Source organism: Pungitius pungitius, chromosome 2, assembly GCF_949316345.1.
Source record: "Pungitius pungitius chromosome 2, fPunPun2.1, whole genome shotgun sequence".
NCBI lineage: Eukaryota > Metazoa > Chordata > Actinopteri > Perciformes > Gasterosteidae > Pungitius > Pungitius pungitius.
This window is the reverse complement of record NC_084901.1, coordinates 21097567-21103179: the sequence shown is the minus strand read 5'-3', so window position 1 is coordinate 21103179 and position 5613 is coordinate 21097567. Positions and strand designations below refer to the sequence as shown.

At 41.2% G+C, this 5613-nt stretch overlaps 1 long non-coding RNA gene across 1 annotated transcript; it reads right to left on the bottom strand.

The window, feature by feature from the left end:
- Nucleotides 1-412: 412 nt before the first annotated feature.
- LOC134120925 (uncharacterized) lies at nt 413-2440 on the bottom strand. Its single transcript, XR_009952473.1, has 3 exons — nt 2157-2440; nt 772-837; nt 413-498 (listed from the first exon to the last, which is right to left on the bottom strand). It is a non-coding gene; the product is annotated as an uncharacterized LOC134120925 (long non-coding RNA).
- Nucleotides 2441-5613: the final 3173 nt, after the last annotated feature.

The following is a 5613-nucleotide window of genomic DNA, read 5'->3' as shown; positions in this document are numbered from 1 at the left end:
CCTTCCGCGTTCGGAAAACATGGACGGACGAGCCGGAAAAAAACCTCCACTGCATTATAAAAAGTCCCTTCAAAATAAAATCACAGGATGAAACTTAAAAAAAAAAAAAAATTACAATGCAAAGGCCCACTACAAACTACAAACGGGTCCGCGACCCACCAATTGAGAAACACTGCCCTAGGCGATACTAAGATTTGCGCCCTCCCACCTACGGCCACTTTGAACCACTTCCATGTTATCATTCTGCTATACATTATAGGTACACTATGTTGTTTGTATTATATTGTACATTTATATTTGATAAATGTACTACAAGCAAATATAATAGTCTCAGAATATTTTAATTTTTAGTAACTTTGGCCAGACAGGGTTGGCCAGTCAGCAGGATCAATCGGTTCTTCCCTGATGGACTATGGACATCAGAACTTGTTGTGGGGGAGAAAGTGTCTGCAGGCTGTAGTGCAGAATCAGGGCGAGTTGTGTCTGTTGCTCCTTCACCTGAAGGCAAATACATACAATTGATGTTCATCTATTAATACAGATTATGGCAATAAGCAATACAATGACTGATTTTTTCTCTTGGTCATATGTTGAGATTTATTACTGATCTTGTGAGTCATACAGGCAGTAAATGCATCTACATTTTTTTTTCTTCTGTTAACAGGATCAGTAGTGTTTTAGAGTAAACAATTATTCAAAAATTTGAATTAGGTGTAAATAAATTATTGTTTTGTAAGTGTAAGGTCAAATAAAGATTATTAAATAGATTACCTGCTGCATGCTCTGTTTCACCGGCTGCTGTGCTAGGTGTGGTCCTACATGTCTCTTCACCTGCAGCTGTATTTAAGCACAGAGAATAACCACATCAGTGAAGTTCTTTAAAATGATGAAACGATCAAGAATGGGGTTGAAAGTCGTTTACAATGAATGGAAGGGTGAGGTCATATTTTGAGTGAATTCAACTATTACAGATGATTATAGCTTTATTAATACTACCACCAATAACTATAATAAATAAAAACTTAAAAGGTTCAGAGAGAGGTGAACCTGGGGATCAGCTGAGCTTTGTTCAGGAGGTGAGTGTCTCTGCATTACCATGAATACAATCCAGACAACATATTGTGTGGAATGCATATATATACCAGATTGTACATTAAGAGAATACCATTTGTTAGTAATGATATTAATACATTTTATTGAAATAGCGCTTTACATAGTACTCAGACATTTTAAAGTAAAACCAGTACATATATAGCACAGATAAACAATAAAACCAACAAACAAACCAGGCATAATAAATGCAATTAAAAACAATAAAAAACAGTACATATCGGGTAAAAAAAACTAATCTGAAGAGAATGCCTCGACATTAATGATTTGAGGCCTTTGTCATTTGGACAAGTAACGTTATGTTACATCAGCGTTTCACTTGTCTATGAACAAAAGTCCGGGTACAGCTTAATCATTTTCATTTATTTAGGCACGTTTCCCTTTGACAACGCAGATGAGTTGTAATATTGTGCAAATAATATAGGTAACAATTAAGGTGTTGAAAAAAAATGATTAACATTTAGACAATTTCTGATATTTAAGTACCTAACGTTAAATTAAACCGTTTTAAATTATGCGAATAATGGCTTGCTTGCTAGGAACGAAGCTGCTGACGCTGGCTAACGTTAGCTAACGTCACTTAGGAAAAACGCTAGCTAACGTCACTTATGAAAAACGCTAGCTAACGTCACTTATGAAAAACGCTAGCTAACGTTAGCTAACGTCACTTATGAAAAACGCTAGCTAACGTTAGCTAACGTCACTTATGAAAAACGCTAGCTAACGTTAGCTAACGTCACTTATGAAAAACGCTCGCTAACGTTAGCTAACGTCACACACAAATGTATTCCGTTTCAAATCGGTAGAATAAAATCGGCATAATGGAGGTAAAGAGTGTCCCGGACAAGTCTCAATGTGGAACCGTGAAGAGGTGTATTTTGATTAGTGATTAGAATGTGTCATCACTATGCTAGCTGGAAGGCTCCTTAAGTCTTAAAGCACGCAACAAGGGCAACACTAGCTGTGTAAACGACCACAGTGTTAATCTAAAGCATCCAGTGTGTGCCATGAAATGACTTGTCTGATGTGGACATACGTAACGTTACCTCTTTACAGGGCTTTCTTCTCCTCCTGCTGCTTTTCTTCGTTCCTTTGCACCAGAGTTTGCACTGATGTTACGTTAGCTTGATCCGAGTGTGACCATTGCCTTGCAACGCACGCAACCATAAGCTCCGCTGCGCGTGACCGTCGCGCCCCAACACATATAACATACCGTACATATGGCGGGGGCGCCATGTTTATTTGTTTTAATCATGGTTTTATTTCACCTGGGTTTTATTTCGTTAATCAAAGTTGTTGGAAGAAAGATGCGTTATGCTAGAGGGCGCTACCCACGAACTTGGCGCCCTAGGCGGTCGCCTTGGTCGCCTATAGGAAGAGCCGGTCCTGCATGTACATATACAGTATTGAACATTTTCCCACTTGGTCCTTAATGCAATTTATTTAATGATATTTATGGTCTGCTGCAGTGTTAATAACTATTTATGCTGTGTTCACAACATAGCATGATAAACAACTAAAATGTTGGCCAGAACGAAAAGAACGTGGATAATACCGGAATAAATAAAAATCGATATATATTTAATAAAAACGAGAGCACGTACAAATACGCACGCACGCACGCCCTAAATTGCCATGGCAACCGAACGATGACCCGACCGAGGGTATTTAAGGTCAGCGGACTTTCTGAACGTTCCTTTTGCACTTTGACTTGAACACGAACTTTAAACCTCTTGTGAAAGCAAACTGCTGAGAACTGAATCTTTGAGTTTTTGACTGCTGGACGGAATCTACTGGATACGAATATTGTTGGAGAAGTGAACGACTAAATAACATCTTTTGTGGAGCACAGACGAGGCTGAAACAGGCCCTCAGGAGCGGCGCAGCATCGAGGACGACCACCTGCTGAAGGAAGTTGGCTGTGATTGGAACCTTCGGTGTTCAAGTAAGACAACGTTTTGATCCTCTTACATCCTTAGAAGGGTTCCCAGGTTATACATGACTAAGACACATTGAGTTTATGGGGGAAAGAAATAAGATTTGATGGACAAAGACACTCAGTCGAGGATTTCTCCGTGTAAAATGATTATTGGAGGGGCGGGATGTGTTACATCTCGCGGGACATCTCTGGGGTGTGTCAACAATTAGTGTAGATGTTTTAAAACACTGTTATTTTGGTTTGAGGGTAACAAATCGTCGAAGATTAACATTGGAATTTGTGAAAAAAGATGGCGCTGAGAACGCCATGGAACGCTGAAATAAATGTTTTTATTTGGAAACCACCGGGTCCATAGAGACGGTTGAGGTGTGACGTCACAACGCGAAGGTGTAGTCACGGTGGTTGAAACTTACTTATGAATGTATTATTACATGCTCCATACACTATTTCTCTTGATATTTAACATCGAAATGCACTCTGCTCGTGGTTGATGCATTTCATAAGAGTGACCAGAGCGATTTGTTTAGTAACCGTATAGGACTGCATGTGCGCGTGCTGCACCAGCGCGTGCTGTACAACTCATAGCATAAAGAGGTGATAAATTGAAGAAGGACTGGTATCAGGAAAACGCCCGATACCAGTTCTATATTTTACTATCTGGGTGTTTTACTATATTTCACACTAGTCTGAATGTTAGATGTACTCTGTGTAGACTGTAATAAAGCTTCCTGACTGATTCTTAATGTACACACATGTAAATACATGCACATATTCATATTTAGAATAAACAAATGATAGACTCTATCTTCTTTCATATTTACACCGCCAAATCTTTCATTTTCTCATGAATTATGAAAAGAAAATGGTGTTACAATATCAGATCAGGGGTCAATTTAATAATATGACTGTCCGTGGGTTTGATACCAGCAGCATGTGTAAGCCCTCCTTCAGTTTTCAACACTGAACCAAATACAAACAGTTTTATTATCCTGCGTTTTCTTTTGTTAGTGTATTATTTATTGCATGACATCTACTTTGAATCCACTTTTAATGCAATATGTGATGTGAGAAATGACCACGATGTGCATCGGTGATCTGAGGGTTGTGTTGTTGTTTATTTACCCTCAGATGGCCCGACGGTGCAGCTACACCAGCGTCCAGATCCCGGACCCTAACCGGCCCGGGATCCTGCGGACCATCCTCAGGATCAGAGGACCGGCCTCCCTGATCGGCACCTCACCTGGGCCGTCTCCTCCCTCCTCTGGTACCTTCTCCTTTCCCTCTTCTTCAAGCTCCTCCTCTAATTCTTCTGGCTCCTCTTCTAGTTCTTCTAGCTCCTCCTCTAATTCTTCTGGCTCCTCTTCTAGTTCTTCTAGCTCCTCCTCTAGTTCTTCTTCTCGCTCCTCCTCTAGTTCTTCTGGCTCCTCTTCTAGTTCTTCAAGCTCCTCCTCTAATTCTTCTGGCTCCTCTTCTAGTTCTTCTAGCTCCTCCTCTAGTTCTTCTTCTCGCTCCTCCTCTAGTTCTTCTTCTCGCTCCTCCTCTAGTTCTTCTGGCTCCTCTTCTAGTTCTTCAAGCTCCTCCTCTAATTCTTCTGGCTCCTCTTCTAGTTCTTCTAGCTCCTCCTCTAGTTCTTCTTCTCGCTCCTCCTCTAGTTCTTCTTCTCGCTCCTCCTCTAAATCTTTCCATAGCATCCCCTCAATTTCCACCCATGGACAAGGTAAGTCTTTAAAGGTAAGTCCCCATGAACCATTATCTAAAAGGAGCTGTGCTAGAGTGGAGTGCGTATACCAGTTAAACAGCCGGTGGTTTAAAAGAGCCACTGGTACTCCAGACATTAAACCTTTGCCTAAGCCTCCTCAGGGACCCGGGGAACCATCGCAGGTAAGTCCCCCTAAGCCTCGTCAGGGACCCGGGGAACCATCGCAGGTAAGTCCCCCTAAGCCTCGTCAGGGACCCGGGGAACCATCGCAGGTAAGTCCTGGTGAGTATCGTCCGTTATGGGACCAGCCTGAGCCAGATTGGGTGGTAGATATGAGGGTTTATCTAGAGTGGAGAGACCAGTTTGACAGCTGGTGGTGCAATAGACGCACTTATGCTCCAGGTAATATTAGGAACCATAATCCAAATAAGAATGTTTATTCGTTTGAAAAGAATTTATCTGAGTTTGAAATTACTTACATGGAGTAAAATGATTTACATGTTTACATTCATTTTTAAGTTTCATCATGCTGTATTTTTTGTATTAAGTTGTATTTATTTGTATGTTTTTATTTGATAGTTTTTCAGTAATAATACACTTTCAATCCTGGAAGACAGCTCCAGAAACCTGCTCAACCTCCAGCTTGGTCCAGATCCAGGCCTGACACCTCCATCCTTCAGTCTTCAAGAAGTCTGCAGTCTTCCTGAACCGCCATCTCTGGTCCGTGCCGTTGACCTGAAACTCACCTCCACTTGGCTTAACATCTACAATCTTCCGGTAAGCTGCAGGTGCCTCCTCCATCTGTATTTTACTTGCAGACGGCTTCAGTCTTAAAGTCCACTTCTAGGTTCTGGCAGTGAACTGC